Below are 19441 nucleotides of genomic sequence, written 5' to 3' on the forward strand. Positions count from 1 at the left end.
CTGACAGCGAGTGTACCTGTCTGATTCTTACTTTGGAAGCTTCCTCTCAGGGGTGTACTCCACCCTGTGAGGTGTGGGGTGTCAGACTGCCCCTAGTGGGGGATGTCTCCCAGTTAGGCTACTCAGGGGTCAGGGACCCACTTGAGCAGGCAGTCTGTCCGTTCTCAGATCTCAGCCTCCGTGCTGGGAGATCCACTGCTCTCTTCAAGGCTGTCAGACAGGGACACTTACCTCTGGCGAGGTTTCTCCTGCTTTTTGTTTAGCAATGCTCTGTCCCCAGAGGTGGAGTCTACAGATGCATGCAGGCCTCCTTGAGCTGTGGTGGGCTCCACCCAATTTGAGCTTTCCGGCGGCTTTGTTTGCCTACTTAAGTCTCAGCAATGGCGGGCGCCCCTCCCCTAGCCTCGCTGCCACCTTGCAGTTAGATCTCAGACTGCTGTGCTAGCAATGAGGGAGGCTCCGTGGGCATGGGATCCTCTGGGCCAGGTGTGGGATATAATCTCCTGGTGTGCCATTTGCTAAGACCCTTGATAAAGCAAAGTATTAGGGTGGGAGTTACCCGATTTTCCAGGTGTTGTGTGTCTCAATTTCCTTTGGCTAGGAAAAGGAATTTCCTTCCCCCTTGCACTTCCCAGGTGAGGCAATGCCTCGCCCTGCTTCACCTCTCGGTGGTTGGGCTGTACCCACGGACCAGCACCAACTGTCTGACACGCCCCAGTGAGATGAACCCGGTACCTCAGTTGAAAATGCAGAAATCACCTGTCTTCTGTGTCGTTCACGCTGGGAGCTGAAGGCTGCAGCTGTTCCTATTCAACCATCTTGGGTGCACCCCTCTATCCTTCTATCACTTCATTCCCTCTATCCATCCATCCCTTCCCATCTTTCCTTCCCCTTTTCCATTCATTCATTCTTCTATCGAGCTGTCCATCCAACCATCCATCTGTCATCCAGTAAAACTTCACTGGTGCCTGCTAAATATATATGAGGTCTGGACTGAGCCCAGGGGAGAGATGCAGTGCCCCTGCCCTCATGGCATGTTCGGTCTGCAGAGACAGGTTCACAGCAAATGAGAAGCATGAAGTACTATAGTGTGCCAGGGTGTAGCATGGAAGCTCCACCATATGGGGAGCAGTGAAGTCAGAGAAGGCTTCCCCGAGGAGACTATCCTGAGACATACAAGATAAATGGTCATTAGCCCAAGTACAGTTATCCAAGGAACTGGAAGAGATTCAGTGTGTCTGGTGTGCAAACAGCAAGTTAGGGGTCAGGGAGCTGAGGGACAAAGAGGAGCTTGCTTCTGAGGGCCTTGTAAGCTATGCCTACCAGTTTGGACATAATTTAATTATCTCTACAACCCACAGAAATACCTGTTTAATTATATTTAATCCATTTAATCCTCTCTACAACCCACAGAAATACCTGTTTAATTACATTAATCCATTTAATCCTCTCTACAACCCACAGAAATACCTGTTTAATTACATTTAATCCATTTAATCCTCTGTACAACCAACAGAAATACCTGTTAATTTTCCCATTATAGAGATGAGGAATCGCATCTCAGAGAGATTAACTAATGTGTCCAAGATAAGAGCGTTAAGTGGTGATGAGAAGATTTGAACCCAGGGCTGCCCAACTGCAATACCATGATAATAGAGAGGACATTCTCTGACAAGCTCTATTCAAGTTCAGCTTGCTCTGGCCTCATATGAACCAAGTCACAGAATGTGTTACAGCTCCAGCAGCAGTAGCCCGGAGAGATAAAAGATGGAAGATGGGAGGGGCTGCTGTGCCTGGGGCGCCAAGTCCACTGAACAGGGACTCTGGGTCAAAAATCCCCAGGGAATCTGCAGGACTTGCTGGGTTGCTAAAGTAGGGCACACACCACTGAAGGCAGAACAGCTGCAACCGGCTTCAGTCCCAGCATGTGGATTCAGTGGTGGATGGAAGAACGCAGGTCATGTATAAAAATCAGAAATGCCACAGAACCTACTCCTTAAAAGGTCCTTACATAGGCCAGGTGCGGTGGCTCACGCCTGTAATTCCAGCACTTTGGGAGGCCAAGGCAGGTGGATCACCTGAGGTCAGGAGTTCAAAACCAGCGTGGCCAACATGGCGAAACCCCATTTCTACCAAAAATACAAACGTTAGCTGGGTATGGTGGCACACGCCTGTAATCCCAGCTACTCAGGAGGCTGAAGCACGAGAATTGCTTGAACCTGGGAGGCAGAGGTTGTAGTGAGCCAAGATCACACCATTGCACTCCAGCCTGGGCAACAAGAGCAAAAGTCTGTCTCAAAAAAAAAAAGGTCCTTACATATAAAACAGCTCCTTCTTCCTACCTAAGATAAAGAGCTAACTTGTCAATTTCTATTACAAAGTCTAATTTTCATAATATATAACATTTTTCATAATATATAACATGACATATAATATATAAAATTTCATAACAAAATAATATATAAAGAGTTTCTACAAAATCCACAAGAGAATGGTCAAAAACCTAAAAGATAAGTGGACAAAGGCTATCATCAAAAAGTTTGCAGAAAAGAAAAAAAAAGATGCAAATTGCTTTAGACATAACAAAAAGACCCTCAATCTCACGCATAAAAAAGAGAAATTCAAACTGAAAACTACCACAAGATGCCATTTTTAACCTTTCAGATTGGGAAACATTAAAATTTTTGATAATATAGTGTAGGCAAAGGTCAGGAAAACAGACAAGCTCATACACTGCTCGTGAGAGTGTAAACTGATACAGCCTCAGTGGATGGATTGGATAACAGCTTCCAAATGAAAAGTGTCCCTAGGTTTTGGCCCTGTAAGTTTACTACTTGCACGTGTATGAAGAGATGAATCTACACTGCAGAACTGGATATAATTGCAAAAGAATGGTAATAAACCAAATGTCTATCAATGGGAAACTGACTATGTAAAATATGCTATATCCACACAATGGAACACTGCAGCCATTAGAAATGGAATAAGGAAGTTTATGCTGTTATGTGAAACAAATTTCAAGACCTACTGTAAAGTGAAAAGAGCAACATACATGTGTTGCTGGAGGGGATGCTGTGCTGGGCCCAACCAGATCCCCCAGCTGCTGTGAGTGTTGGTGGTTGACAGTCAAGTCCTTCTCCAGGAGTTACCCATGGCTTAAGAGAGTGGCCTTTGGAAAATTTTGCCCACATTCAATGGCCTGCTCCCCTCCAACCCAAATTAGGACAACTCTGAAGGCTATTGAAGGCTATCCTAGCTCCCCACAGGGCTGGTGGAGGCCTCTGTTGAGACTGCAATACAGTTTACTCCCTCCCTCTGCTCAATCCTGCTTCCTTCTCTTCCTTGCAGATGTTGATCCCGAGGGTACTCCCCAGGAAAATTCCTGTACTGCAAATCTCCATCTCTGAGTCTAGGTCTCTAGAACTAACCTGCTATCTCCACCATTTATGGAGGGAAAAAAAGTGGGGAGAAGGGAGTAAAAATTAAAGAATTGCACACTGACATACCTGTCAGTTGTATAAAGAATACACCTAGAAAGACATGCAATAATCTGGAATATTGATTAATTCTGAGAACCAAGTGGTTGGGGGTCATGAGAAGAAGGAAAACTGCTCATGGTTTTTTCATTTTGTGTTTTTGAAATTTATATCATGAACATATGTTACCTATTAAAATACATTTAAAAGTAACAATGCCTTTAAAAAGTGAAGGTGGAAGATGTTCAAGAAAACTGAATGGGTCTCTCCCAGCCCTTAGATATCACCAGCATTCAGCATGAAGTCTCTGCCAGGCTGAAATCCTAAAACCACAGCACTGAAACCAGAGCTCATGTTTACCACATGGCCTGCTGGCATTGCAGGGAGAATGCTACTTCTTGTCCATTTCAAAACTCACAGGGACATTCTAGATCTAAGCTAACCTGGGAATGGGGAATGATTCCTGCAGGACATCCACTCCTGGGTGCTCCATGGGGTCGTTCCCAAAGTCCAGGCACCTGAAAGAACCTCAGGTGCTCAGTGTTAACCCACATTCCATTAGAAGGACTGGAAAGTGTAAGGTATATTTGTGTTCTAGTCATGGGCAGTTTGATGATGATGGGATGACCCTCCCATCAGGTCCATTCCTAGGAAGCTGTCCAAAAGCCTGGCCTTGAGTGCCTTGGTGCTGCTGACCACCCAGCTAGTCAGCACATACTTAGGGGTGTGCTTTTCTAGATGCTCCCTCCAAATCAGAATTCCTGCCACCCCAACTAGCCAAGATCTTACTTTAATAAATTTATTTCTTATCCCACTTGTAAATATAGAACTGCAACATGCCAAGAGGGATCACGGTGATTTCTCAAGAATTGCTAAGTCAGCAAGAAGGCCAGTTAGCAAAAGATGAGGTTGGGATTGGGACTTTCCAGAGAGAGCAGATCCTGGGGGCCCAATAAACATGTGATGCAACAATTTTGGTCCTTGCTACACCATAAAATGCCTTTATAAGGTCTGACTCTTTTCCATATATTAGAGTTCTCCTCATTCCCAGAACTCTCTGCCCCTCTGCCCTCCTCCCTCCCCATTCCTTGGTCAATACTGATTAAACCAATAGTATTTTATCCATTTTCATTCTGTCATGTATGTCATCTGCAGGCATGGTCAGATCAACGGAGGGTTGAGACTGATGCCGCAAATGGAAGCAGTGTTAACAGTGGAGACAGTGGAGAGATACTCTGGTCCACCCTCCAGAAGCTTCTCCAGTGGGATTCAGATCGTAGAAACAGCCACAGACATTCAGTGACATTAATCCCTTCTTCCCTCTCTCATTCAGCCATGAAATGAGTTCTCATAAGCAGACCTGATAAATGATGATTAGTAATAATCACAATAACAATAAAGATGTATTGTGCCTTCCAGTGAGACCATGCATAGAATTACATTTTAAAAACTGTAAAACACTGTGCCAGTGTAAGGTATCATTTTGACATACCCTCCCCCAGATTGAATTATTACCTGCTGTTCATTTTTAGAAAGAATATTCGTCTGGCCATTCTGGGGACCTGAATTATATTTTCAGATGGTTGTACCTCTTATCTCTCAAGGTTTGATAGCTCAGAGCCCCACCCAGCAGCCCTTTTTTCTCTTCTTTTCCCCTGTAAAGAAATGTGATTGGCATACAACCTGCAAGAATGCCTTGCACATAGCCAAAGTATTGTGGTGATTAGCTAATTCTCTTTACATCCTTCAAGGAAAGGCACATATGCATGCAAGCATATGACATACATGTGCTCACACATAAGTATGCACATGTATATACATTTATCACACATATACATATAAATTTAAACACATGCATGTACACTCATACCTATCTTACCTCATCCTTGGCCAGGTTGAAAAGTACTAATAAAATGCCTTGACTAAGAGTGACACTAGGAATGATGAGTAAGAGGAATTAGATTTACCTTCCTACCCTAAGCAACAACAACAAAAAATCTTACAAAATATATAAAACCACAGTTTTCAGACATCAGACTACAGGGCTCAGAGCAGTGGTCCCCAAGAGAAGGAAAACTAACAAAGTGAGCCCTACTTGTTACCCCAAATTACTGCCTGCCTACAGTTTCCAGGCCACAGCAGAGAGGGGGAATCCAAACGGAGCCTATAAATTCCCCTAAGTTAAGAACTTTGGGAGGCAAAGGCAGCTAGGATTTATGGGGCAGAGTACCAGAGAGGAGAGAATTGCACAGAGAGAGCTCAAGATATTTGCAGAATCTCAAGTCTTTAGCTGACTATTGATCATCACATCCGTGGAAAGAAACTACCTGAGTCCAGGAAAAACCCACCAGAAAGGAATACATAAAGCAATCATCAGTTATCATATAGAGCCAGGAATAGTTTATGTTCCTGTGCCAGAGTGGAAGAACCTCATTTTACACATGCTTAGGGGTATCAGGTAGTACATTCAGAGGGAATTGCCTCATTAACGAAAAAAAATTAGTCTTAGACTAGAGGGTGTTCTGGCCTTGAATAACAAAGCTTAAAAAGTAAGCTGCAAAAGGATTAAATTGTTTCCAAGTAGCTTAAATGAATCTCAGAACAAAGCTTAAGAATATTTAAAAGAATACAAAAATATCCAGCATACAACACAGTAAAATCAACAATGTCTGGCAGGCAATTAAAACTTACCATATTGCAAAGAAGCAGGATAATACTACACATATCTGGAGAAAAATCAATCAAAAGAAACATACAGAAGTAATGCAGATGATAGAATTAATAAACAAGAACATTTAAAAGGTTATTACCTTACATTTTCTGTGTTCTAGAAGAGAGAAGAAAGTAAAATGTTAAGGAGAGGCATGTAAGATAAAAAGACCAAACTGAACTTGTGGATGTAAAAAATACTATGTCTGAAATGAAAAATACATTGGATGAAGTTAACAGAAAATTAGACACTGCTGAAGAAAAGAAAATAGTGAACTTGAAGACAGAAATAGAAACTATTGTAAATTAAACACAGCCAGGCATGGAGGCTCACGCCTGCAATCCCAGCACTTTGGGTGACCGAGGTGGGCAGATCACCTGAGGTCAGAGTTCGAGACCAGCCTGATCAACATGGAGAAACCCCATCTCTACTAAAGATACAAAATTAGCTGGGCATGCCTATAATCCCAGCTACTCAGGAGGCTTAGGCAGGAGAATCACCTGAACACGGGAGACAGAGGTTGCAGTGAGCTGAGATCACGCAATTGCACTCCATCCTGACCAACAAGAGTGAAATTCCATCTCAAAAAAAAAAAAAAAAGAAAAAAAAAAAGAAAATTAAAAGAAAATGAAACATAGAAAGGAAAAAGAGAAAAACTATAGGGAATATCAATGGGCTGGGAGACAACTTCAAATGGCCTAGTATACATATAATTGGAGTTTCAGAAGAAGAGAGAAAGGATGGACAAAAAATTGCTTAAAGAAATAATGACTTGATATGGTTTGGCTTGTCGCCACCCAAATCACATCATGAAACATAGTTCCCATAATCTCCACGTGTCATGGGAGGGACCTGGTGGGAGATAATTGAATCATGGGGGTGGATTTTTCCCATGCTGTTCTTGTGATTGTGAATAAGTCTCATGAGATCAGATGGTTTTATAAAAAGGCAGTTCCCCTTCACACACTCTCTCGCCTGCCACTATGTAAGATGTGCCTTTGCTCTTCCTTTGCCTTCTACCATGATTGTGAGGCCTCCCCAGCCATGTGGAACTGTGAGTCCATTAAACCACTTTTTCATTATAAATTACGCAGCCTCAGGTATTTTTTCAAAGCAGTATGAAAACAGACTAAAACATGACTGAAAATTATCTAAATTTTACCACAAATTCATCCATAAATTCATTGTAATCCTAATCAAAATGTCAACAGAATTTTGGGGGTGGAAATTAGCAAGTCAAATTTGTATGAAAATGCAAAGGATCTGTGCTAGCTAAAACAACATTGAAAAAGAACAATATCAGAGAACACATACCATCTAATTTCAAGATGTAGCGTGAGGTAACAGTAATCGGGGAAGGGCTTCAAAATGGCTGACTAGAGGCATCTGGTACTCACCCCCTTCATAAAGAACCAAAATAGTCAGCAGATAATCACACTTCAAATAGACCATCCAAGAAAGAACACTTGAATTCAAAAGAGTGGTGACACGAGATACCTAAAGCAAGAAGGAAAGGTAAGCGAGGCAGGCTTCTTGGCTGGGATTGACTAGGAGCTTGGAGAGACTTCCCAATGCAAAAAAGGGTAAGTGAGTGGCTCCCAGAGGTCCATGTTCCCACCGTAGATGCCTGCATCCTAGCCATGGGAAGGCTCCCAGACTTTCATGAGCCCCTAGACTAACCTAGGGGGTGTGCCTGGAGACCATGTGAAGGCATTGCTCCAGAGAGAAAGCTCACACTGGATCCCAAACACACTCCCAAAACCTAAGCAGCTACAGCAAGGCACTATATTGACAGCCCAGCTCCAGCAGACTGCATCTTACCCGTGGACCCAAGAGCCTCTATAGCTCCACATTTCTTGAACCCCATTGACCTTCCCAGCCCACAGCCACCACCTCAGCCAGGTGCACGGCCTGAAGCCCTGGGCCAGGGCTGAAGCACAAGCCATTGGCAAAGATCTCATTGGCCCCAGCAGCAAAGTCACTGTGCATTTTTATGTGCCCTGAGGAAAAACTTCCCTTCCTGCAGCAGATGCTAATACAGGCTGACACAGCCAGGTCTAAAGTGTAAGCAAAGTGCATGCTCATCAGCCACCTGCATATGGTTACTGGCACCTAAGTAACCTTGCCTTCCCCAGTAGCAGGGCTGAAACGCAGCTGCTACCACCACTGGCCAATCATTCCACACTGGTCCTGGGGATCACCCTACCACCTGGGAGCCTGAGGACAGATCCACCTGGCCCAGTTCTGTCCCCACAGTGCCCAGACATGCTGTCCAGGGGTCTGAGGACTGCCCAGCCCAGTCCACCTCTGTTGTAAGCCTCCTACTGGGGACCTGCAGTCATGCCTACCCAACCTGCCACTACCACCACAGTAGGCACCCACCCACATGTCCCACCTGCAAGTCTGGGGACTGACCTGCCCAGCTCATCACAGCCACCACAAAAAACAAAATGGACCACTTGGGACCCAGAGGTTAGTCTCACTGCTACTGCCATTGCCTATGCCACAACTGCTGCCCAGGAGCTCAAGACCCACCCACCTACCCAACCCACTACTGCTACTACTGGCACCCAAGCAAGCTGCCTGCAGACCTAAGAACTAACCCACCTGGACTTATGAACACCGGTGCTAGTGTACACTGTCCTGGAGCCCAAGGACAGACATGTTCAGCCCCTGACTGTAACCACTAGGGCCCAGGAACGGGCCCACCTTATGTCCTTGTCCCCAGCAAAACTTTACCACAGCCTCCACTAACAACCACACCCTAAGCTACTGAGGAAATCACAGACACGACTAATGCTGTTTACAGCTGAAAAAAATTATACCAAAGACTACGCTACTACTACACATGCCCAGAATCAAAGCCAAAGTACCCTTCCAATCAGCACCATGGATACTGCTTCAGGAAAAATTACCCTCTGCCCCTCAAAAGCAAATTTGAAAATTGAAAAGTGACTGTAACCCCAGATGTGCAGGTATCAATATAAGGACACAGGCAACATGAAACAAAAAAAGGAAATATTATACCTCCAAAGGAACACAGTAATTCTTTGGCAACAGATCTCAATCAAAAATAAATTTACGAAATGCCATACAAATGGTTCAAAATAATGATATTAAAGAAGTCCAGTGAGATACAAGAGAAATTTTAAAATACAAATAAACCAGAAAAGAACTCAGGATCTGAATGTGAAATTTACCAAAGAGATAGCTATTATTAAAAAGAACCAAACACAAATTCTGGAACTAATGAAATCATTAACAAAATGCAAAATACACTGGAAAGCTTCAACGATAGACTAGATTAATCAGAATTAAAAAACTTCAGAACTTGAAGACAGATCTTTTGAAATAACCCAGTCAGACAAAACTAAAGGAAAAAAAATGAATTAAAAAGAATGAACAAAGCTTATGTGACATATGTGACACCATAAAGTGAAAAACTATTTGAATTTTTGATGTCCCAAAAGGTGAAGAAAAAAAACAAAAGGGATAGAAAATCTATTTAACAAAGTAATAGATGAAAACTTTCCAAGTCTAGCAAGAAATTAGACATCCAGATATAGGAGGTTCAGTGACCCCTAAATAGATACAATGCAAAAAGGTCTTCTTCATGACACATTATAGTCAAATTGTCTAAAGTCAACGACAAAGAGAAAATTCTAAAAATAGTAAGAAAAAAGGGTTTAGTCACCAATAAAGGAGCTTTCATCAAACTAACAGCAGACTTCTCGGGAGAAACCTTATAGGCGAGGAAAGAATAGGATGACACAGTCAAAGTGCTGAAAGAAAAACACTGCCACACAACAATATTGTAGCAGTATAATTATCCTTCACAAATGAAGGACAAATAAAAATTTTCCCAGATAAGCAAATGCTGAGGGAAATTCACCACCACTAGTCCAGCCTTATAAGCAATGCTCAAGCAAGTCCTAAACCCGGAAGTGAAGAATGACATATACCATCTTGAAAACACACAAAAATATAACATTCACTGGCAAAGCAAATACACAAATGAGGAAGAGAAAAGACTCAAATGGTACCACCAAAGAAAATCAGCAAACCACAAAGACAATAAATAAGAGAAAAGAAAGGAATAAAATACACAAAACAACCAGAAAACAATTAACAATATGATAGGAACAAAACCTCACAATATCAACAATAACCCTTAGTGTAAATGGATGAAATTCTCCACTTAAAAGACATAAACTGGCTGAATGGATTTTAAAAACATGATCCAAGTGTATGCTACCTACAAAAAACATGAACTTTACCTAAACAATCACACATAGACCAAAAGTAAAGTGATAGAAACAGATATTTCATGCAAACAGTAACCAAAAGTGAGCAGGAGTAGCTTTACTTATGTCTGATAAAACGGATTTAAGTCAAAAGAATAAAAAAAGTTCATGATAAAGAAAACAATCCAGAAAGAGAATATGACAATCCTAAATATTTATGCACCCAATGCTAGAGCATTCAGATTCATAAAGAAAATATTACTAGATCTAAAGAAAGAGATAGACTCTAAAACAATAATAGTGGAGGAGTTCAGCCCTCTACTGTTAGCATTAGACAGATGAGCTAGACAGAAAGTCAACAAAGAAACATTGAATTGAAACTGCATATTAGACCAAATGGATACAACAGATATTTACAGAACATTTCATCCACCAGCTACAGAGTACACATTCTTCTCATTAGCACATGGAACATTCTCAAGGAAGGCCCATGTGTTAAGACACAAAACAAATCTCAACAAATTTTTAAAAATCAAAATCATATCAAGTATTGTCTCAGACTATAGTGACCTAGAAATCAATAATAAGAGGAACTTTGGAGACTGTACAAATACATGGAAATTAAACAACATGCTCCTGAAAAACCACTGGATCAAGGAGGAATAAAGAAGGAAGTCAAATAATTTCTTGAAACAAATGACAATTGAAACATAACATACCAAAACCTATGGGATACTGCAAAAGCAGTGTTGAGAAGGAAGTTTATAGCAATAAACGTGTACATCAGAAAATAAGAAAGATTCCAAATAAACAGTCTAATGATGCCCCTCTAGGAACCTAAAAAGCAAGAAGAAGCCAAACCTAAAATTAGTAGAAGAGGAGATATAATAAAGATCAGAACAGAACTAAATGAAATAGAGACCAAAAAAGGGTGAATGAAAAGTTGGTTTTTTGAAAAGATAAAATTGATAAACCAATAGTCAGCATGACCAATAAAAAAAACAGAGAAGACTCAAATAAATAAAATCAGAAAATAAAAAGGAGACATTACAACTGAACCACAGAAATACAAAAGATCAACAGAGATTATTAAAGCAACTATACACTGATAAACTAGAAAACCTAGAGGAAACAGACAATATCTGAACACATACAATATACTAAGATTGGATCAAGAAGAAATATTAATAGAAAACCTGAACAGACCAAGAACAAGAGATACCCCCTTTGCAGATGATATGATCCTATAACTAGAAATACCTAGAGTCCACCAAAAAACTCTTAGATGTAATAAACTTAGTAATGTTGCAGGATATAAAATCAACATACAAAAATCAGTAGCATTCTTGTTCACCAAAAATAACTAGGTAAGAAAGAAATAAAAAAGCAATCCAATTTATAATAGCTACAAAAATTAAAATACAATGCCTAGGAAGTGAAAGATCACTACAAGGAAAACTACAAAACACTTATTTAAAATATTGAAGAGGACACAAACAAATGGAAACATATTCCAAGCTCATGGATCAAAAGAATTAATATCATTAAAATGACCATATTGCCCAAAGCAATCTACAGATGTAATGCAATCCCTATCAAAATACAAATGTCACTTTGGGCAGAATTCTGAAACATAACCCTAAAATTAATATTTGACCGAAAAAGAGCTCAAATAGCCAAAGCAATCTCGAGCAAAAGAAACAAAGCTGGAGGCATCACATCACCTGACTTTAAAATATATTACAAGGTTATAGTAACCAAAACAGCATGGTATTAGTATAAAAACAGACATGTAGACCAATGGGACAGAATTGAGAATCCAGAAATTAGTCCATATATTTACAGCAACTGATTTTCAATAAAGGTGCCAAGAACATACACTGGTGAAAGGACACCCTCTTTAGTAAATGATGCTAAGAAGATTGGATATCCATATGCAGGTCAAGGTTTTATGGCTAAGACCTCAAAAGCATAGGCAACAAAAACAGAAACAGACAAATGGGACTATAGTAAACTAAAAAGCTTCTGCACAGCAAACAATCAATGGAGTAATGAGACAACTTGTCAAAATGGGAGAAAATATTTTCAAACTATTTATTGAAAAAACTATTAAACTTAAAGTGCTCATCTAACAAGGGACTAATGTCTAGCATATACAAGGAGCTCAACTCAGCAACAAACAATTCCATTAAAAAGTGGCAAAGGACAGGAATAGATATTTCTCAAAAGAAGACATACAATGGACAACAGGTATATGAATAAATGTTCAACATCACTAATCATCAGGGAAATGCAAATTAAAGCCACAATGAGGTGTCATCTTACCCCAGTTAGAATAGCTATTATGAAAAAGACAAAAAGTAACAGATGCTGGCGAGGATGCAGAGAAAAGGGACTCTTATACACTGTTTGTGGGAACGTAAATTGGTACAACCATTATGGAAAATGAATATATTTCTCAAAAAAAACCCCACTAAAAATAGAATGACCATAAGATCCAGCAATCCCATTACTGGGTATTTATCCAAAAGAAAAGAAAACAGTACATCAAAGGGAGGTATGCACACGCATGTTTATTGTAGCACTATTCACAGTTCACAATAGCCAAGATATGGAATCAACCTAAATGTCCATCAACAGACAGATGGATAAAGAAAATGTGGTATATATACATCATGAAATACCATTCAGCCATAAAGAAAGAATAAAATCATGTCATTCGCAGCAACATAGTCAGAACTAGGTCATCATGTTAAGTGAAAAAAACAGGCCCAGAAAGACAATCATCACATGTTCTTACTCATATGTGAGAGATAAAATAGTTGATTTCATGAAGATAGAGAATAGAGTGATAGATACCAGGGTCTGGGAAGGGTTTGTGGGTAAGAGGTGATAAGGAAAGATTGGTTAATGGGTACAGACATACCATTAGTAAGTTAGAGAGAAGAAGTAAATTATAATGTTTAATAGCAGAGTAAGGTAACTACAGTTAACAAAACATTGTATATTTCAAAATAGCTAGAAGAGAGGACTAGAAAAATTCCCAACACATAGAAATGATAAATACTTGAAGTGATGGACACCCCAAATACCCTGACATGATTATTATACATTCTGTGCACATAACAAAATATCACATGTACCCCAAAAGTGTATAAAATATTATAAATCAATTAAAATGTTTTTAAAATTAAAAATAAAGCTACAGTAAGCAAGGCAGTGTGGGTCAAACAAAAATAGATATATTAACAAATGAAGCATAAAAGAAAGTCTAGATATAGACCAACACACATGTGGTTGATGGATTTTTGACAAAGGAACCAAGGCAATTCAATGAAGAAAGGAGAGCCTTAGAACAACTTGTATAAGAACAATCAGATACCATGGGAGAAAAAAAAAAAAAAGCCTTGACCCTTATCTCATCTTACCTCATACCATACATAAAAATTAACTTGAAACAGATAATAGACCCAAATGTAAGAAGAGCTAAAACTATGGAACTTGTAGAAGAAAACCTTAGAGAAAAATCTAAATGACTTTGGAGTTGGCAAGGATTTCTTAAATATAATACAAAAAACACAAACCATTAAAAATACACAATAAATTGGACTTCATCAAAATTTAAAATATTTGCTCTTTAAAAGACACCCACGGAAATATAAAGGCATGCTACAGACTCAGAAAATAATTGTAAAACATCTGACAAAGAACTTGTACCAAAAATATGTAAAGAACTCTTACAACTCAGTAACAGGAAGACAAACCATCCAGTTTAAAAAATAAGAAAGTATTTGAGGAGAATTATCAAAGAAGATATCCAAATGTCAAGTGAATGAAAATATATTCAATAGTATTCGTTGTTAGAAAAATACAAGCGAAAATTACAATGAGAAACCACTACACTTTCACAAGAATGGCTAAAATTAAAGTGCCCATATCAAGTGTTAGCATGTGCAGGAACTGAAACTCTCAGAGGCATTTCTGGTGAGAATACAATAAGGCATAGTCACTTTGCACAACAGTTTGGCGTATATTTGGAAAGTTAAGCATACGTCTACCATATAACTTATCTATTCTACTCCTAGGCATTTACCCAAAGAGGAATTAAAATACATTTTCACACAAAGATTTATGCATAAATGTGCATAACAGCTTTATTTGTCAGAGCCCCAAATTGGAAATAACCCAAATGCCCATAAACAGATGAATTAAAAAATACATTGTGATATATCCATACAGTGGAATACCACTCAAAAGGGAATAACTATTGATATGTGCAGCAGCATGGCAGAATATTAATATCAAAATGATTATGCTGAAAGAAGCCAGATAAATAAATATATATACTGTATGATCTCATTTATTAAAAATTCTAGAAAATGCAAATTAATCTATATTGACAGAAACCAAATCATTGTGTGCTTGGGGGTGGAGCACAGGGGTAAAGAGGGAGGGAGGAGGGGATTTACAAGGGCCTGAGCAATCTGTTGGGGGTGATGGATACATTTATTATCTTGATTGTAGTTGTGGTTTCATTGGCATATACATTTGTCTAAACTCATCAAATTGCACACTTTAAATATGTACAACTTCTTGTTTATCAATTCCACCCCAATAAAACTAAATAACTTTTGCAAAAACGATGAAAAAAACAGGGGATGTTACGTGTTCATTTCCAGAACACCTGGCCAGGATCTGGCTGCCCAACCACACTTTCCTGTGAACCTAAATTCCAGCTTGGCCATAGCTGGTCTTACCGATTCACAGCTAGAGCCGTGACCTTGACTGTTGAAGTCTTGACACCTGAGACGAAACCACAGGTTTGAGCAGCGGTCACAGTCCCACACTCTGGTGGGGACACCCTCTTCTCTTCCTGCCATTTAACCTGCTTGGTGATGGACTAATGGTAAGAAATAAATAAAAGGAAAGGCTCATGGGGTGTCTCAGGCACCGATGACAGCTGCACAAAAACCTGCTGTGGTTATGAGACGTTCAACATGATCAGCCCCTTGCTTGCTCATTTCAGGCCCAAAGCCCACACTACCTCCTTTTATAACCTTTAATATCCCTCGGAAACCCTCTCCCTTTACATTCTCCATCTCTTCCCTGGATCATCTCCAGAGGGGTTCGTGATTGGGTTACATACAAGTTTCCGAGGCTGCAACTTCCTTTCAGTCATAAATCACCTCTTACACACTCACTTTTTCCTTCTCATTGTTCTTCTGTATTAATAGCCCCAAATCCTGGGAGCATTTGAGAACTGTTCCAATTTTGGTTTGAAAATCAATTTGGAAGCTAATGGTTGGCTTTGCTTAGACCTCCAATCCCTCTGGGAGGGCCAGTTCCTACAAACTGGCCAATCCAGGGATGGGGGCTTCTCTTGAAATGCCGGATACTTTGGTCTCAGTGTTTTTCTTCTACTCCGTCTCTAAAATTAAAAGTTAATTCTGGGTGGGGGGTGGGGAGTAGGGGAACTTAATGCCTTCTGTTGTATGAGTTGGTAGATAATTTTTTAAATGGTCCATTTCATGGTGGTCAAATTCTATTATGAAAGAAGAATAAAAATGAAATTACTTCGTGTTTGTTAAAAGGCTCTGATGTTCTTCTCAATTTTTTGGAAACATCTTTCTCCTAAATAAGTTCTGCTTCCTCCATAGGCTGCTGACCTCCCGCGGGGAAAGTGAGAAAGTACCAGGTTCATCAAATGTTGATGGGGCGGGGCTCCCCACCAGACGGGAGCAGCGACCCTCTGCTGGTTAACGGGCCTGCCCCCAACATCGGCCACTGGGATATGCATTCAGGGATAAAGGAAATAGACTCTTGGGTGGGTTTCTTCAGGAAGACAAAAGAGGAACATCTCACATACAGAACATTGACTTATCTGGTCTGTACCCCAAACTAGAGCAAGAAATGGAACTGATGATGTGCAAACCTAGAGGCTGACAGCAGGCCAGAAAAGATTCAGCCAAGGGCACCATGGCCAGCCTTCTAGAGAGCCTACTACATAAAGGAAAAAAGGCTAGCACAGTGTCCATCAGCTTATCAGTGACAAACTTCCCAGTTCCAGGTCTGGGCTTGTCTGAGCGTACCTGCGAATTGCAAGCTTGAGCCCAAGCTTAGAAGGCATTCATTTTCCTTTCTCTAGCTCCTTCAGCCCTTATTCCACCGTCTGATGGTAGAGTTGGGTTTTTCATCTTTCTGCACACAGCTGGCTAGGAGCTGGTTACCCCCTGGGCACCCACTTCATGTATCCCAACACTGACCCCCAAGCCATTCATCTGTGCCATGACAGCAGGCTGCAACCTCTCAGCCAAGGGTGAGGCTCAGGTATACCAGGGATGAATCATTTATTTAGGTGTGGCTTCATAAAACTCCCTTTCTGAGATGTCATCAACATTTCAAAAGGCTGATAAAGTCTCTTGCATCTGGGGAGGGAGGCTATTAATCTATTCATTAGTATGAGACAATGTCTCTTTTGAATCTGATACATCTAATTGTGGAAGAGAACAAAGACTGACAATTACAGACAGAGACAGGCAAAGAGCATCTGCTTCCATGACGTCAGTACTTCTTCCAGGAGACTCGCAAAACGTTGAATGCTTCCTCCCAGCTCTACCGAGTCAGACCCCTTTCAGGACAAAGCAATGATAACGAGAGGCTAATATTTACTGCACACCATGCAAAGCACTGAACATGTACTATCTGATTTAATTCTCACCATACTAAGAAGAATTGAGTTGAATATCTTCATGCTACAACTGAGGGAACTGAGGCTCAAAATGATTAAGTGGTTTGCCTAGAGTGATATAGCCGTGAGCAGCAGAACCAGGACTCTACCAGAACCTGATGGTTGCAAAGCTCATGCTCCAACCCTCCACTCTGTGTCCATCCCTGGAAAAGACTGCAGCAGGGAGCCCTAGAACCAGATCTGGGAGGTCTCTAGCCAGCAGCTCTATTTAAAAACTGAAAAGAGCTTGCACAATGGATCATTTGTCTATGTTCCGCAGAAAGCCCCCTAGCTGTATGCCGGGTGAGACAGCTTGACTTGCTAGCTGGTCAAGAAACCAGAAAGGCTGGCCTGCTTGATACTCCTTGTTCACACTTGAGACTCAGAAAAGTTAAGGGACTCTCCAAAGTCACAGAGCTTTGTAAGTGGCAAAGCTAAGACTCAAATTCAGGTCTACTGCCCTGAAATCTGGGATGAATTGAAAAACTTATCTACAAAGACTTCTACAACAGTTTACTAAGAAACTCGCAGTTAATTGATCTCTAAATTGCAGGGACATCATTCCAGTCATCAAGGGAAGGTCTGCAAAGTACCTATGCCTGTTTATGGGTAGGAAACTGCTCTCTGCTAGGCTTGATCTCACCATCATGGAGCCCAGAGACCTCTAATTCTGGAAAGAAATTAATGATTGGGGCTCCAGCCTCAAGCACAGCATGCTGCCTCCTCAGCATAGGAGGGGAGCAGGGACTTACGTTGCCATCTCATCCCTCAGCCTCGGGCACCATTGCCCGGGGACCACAGACTCTGAGACATACCTAGAGCAGTACGCTCACCTCTGTGCATGAGGCTGTTCATTGTGAACTCAGAGTCTCCCTGCTGGGTGGCTTTTTGCTAGCTGTGAGGCACATTCTTGGACAGCACACAGGCAAGCCAGAGTTCCTGAGAGTGAAGGCTCTTAGAAGCGGCCCTCAACTAATGACAGATGGTGGGCACAGTGATAAAATCTCCAGCTGCTTCACCACTCAGTTAGGATAACTCTGAGCCGTGGTCTATGTTGTCACATTGAGCTCCCCAGTGGAAGTGACATCCAGTTGCCCACAGAGGAAGTTTGCTTGATTATGTATTTCTGCTTGGGTTCCATCCCTTCCCTTCTGTTTCACATCCCTCCCTCAGATCAGTGCTTCTTGGCATCACTTCCCAATAAGCTACTTGCACCCAAATCCTTGTCTCCAAGTCTGCTGGTGGCAGAACCCAAGAAGGCAGCCCCTATCCAGAAGTGTTCTCTCCCACCTCCAGGCCCCAGAGCATCTCCTGTAAGCCTCTCTTTCCAGGATGCATGACAGAGGCTGAATGCTCAGGCTGGGGAGAAGACGGGTCTGGATTTAGATATCAGATAGACTCTTTGAAGGCCATGTTATCCTAAGTACATAAACTGGCCTCTCATGGCCTATTTCTTCAAAGGTAAAACGTAACAAGTGCATTGACATCACAGAACAGGTGTGGTGTGTGTGTGTATGACAGAAACTCAGCACTGTGCCTAGCACATTCTGAGTGCTCACTGAAGGACAGCTGTCGTTATGATTATTACAGACATTCTCTGTTATTAGAATAACCCAAACACGTGTCTTCCCTCCCACACTGAGCTATGACATCTTTGAAGTCACACACCATGGACATTTTATCTTTGCCTTTCCCAGAGAGCCTCTTCCAGAGCTGATGCTCATTATATACCTATTGTGTTAAATTGCTTTGTTTAATCTTTGCATTATCTATTTCTGGATGAAAGCAAGGAAGACATGCTAATTATCCTATGTTGCTGGCTTAGGGAACAGAGCCCCTAAAGAACTTTCTGCCTCTTTTAATTCTTCATTCCCTGTTTGCTGCTCTGTGCAAGTCCATAGGTCAAAGGCGGCAGCGGTGATTGATGTTCTGGGTTATGATGTTGCTTTTCATACATTTGTTTGTCTCACGCTAAACAGTGAGTCCTTCAAGAACAACATTAGTGCTTATACATATCCATGTTCCACTATGTCAGGCCCATGTAGGTGCTCAATAAATGTCTTCTAATTGACTAAAATTATTTGATATGAGTATATCAAATAGCACTAGGTAGCTGCTAATAAACTCAAGTCACTGACAACTGGATGTAACCAGAGCCTGACTAAACTGATGTTTGCAAGAAGACATTTCAGAAATTAGAAGGTGGCAGGTTGTCACTAGTATTTCAACTTCACTCTTCTAGATATATTTTATGGATGTAAGGTTACATTTAACTTTGCTGCAT

The 19441-nt window shown here is 41.0% G+C and overlaps 1 protein-coding gene across 3 annotated transcripts in view; it reads right to left on the bottom strand.

Annotated features, from left to right (window-relative positions):
• LOC108517047 (uncharacterized) overlaps positions 1-19441 on the bottom strand; it is a 160118-nt gene that overhangs the window by 133787 nt on the left and 6890 nt on the right. The window lies entirely within an intron of this gene.

Source organism: Rhinopithecus bieti, unplaced genomic scaffold (genome assembly GCF_001698545.2).
Source record: "Rhinopithecus bieti isolate Rb0 unplaced genomic scaffold, ASM169854v2 scaffold_2872, whole genome shotgun sequence".
In the NCBI taxonomy this organism is placed as follows: domain Eukaryota; kingdom Metazoa; phylum Chordata; class Mammalia; order Primates; family Cercopithecidae; genus Rhinopithecus; species Rhinopithecus bieti.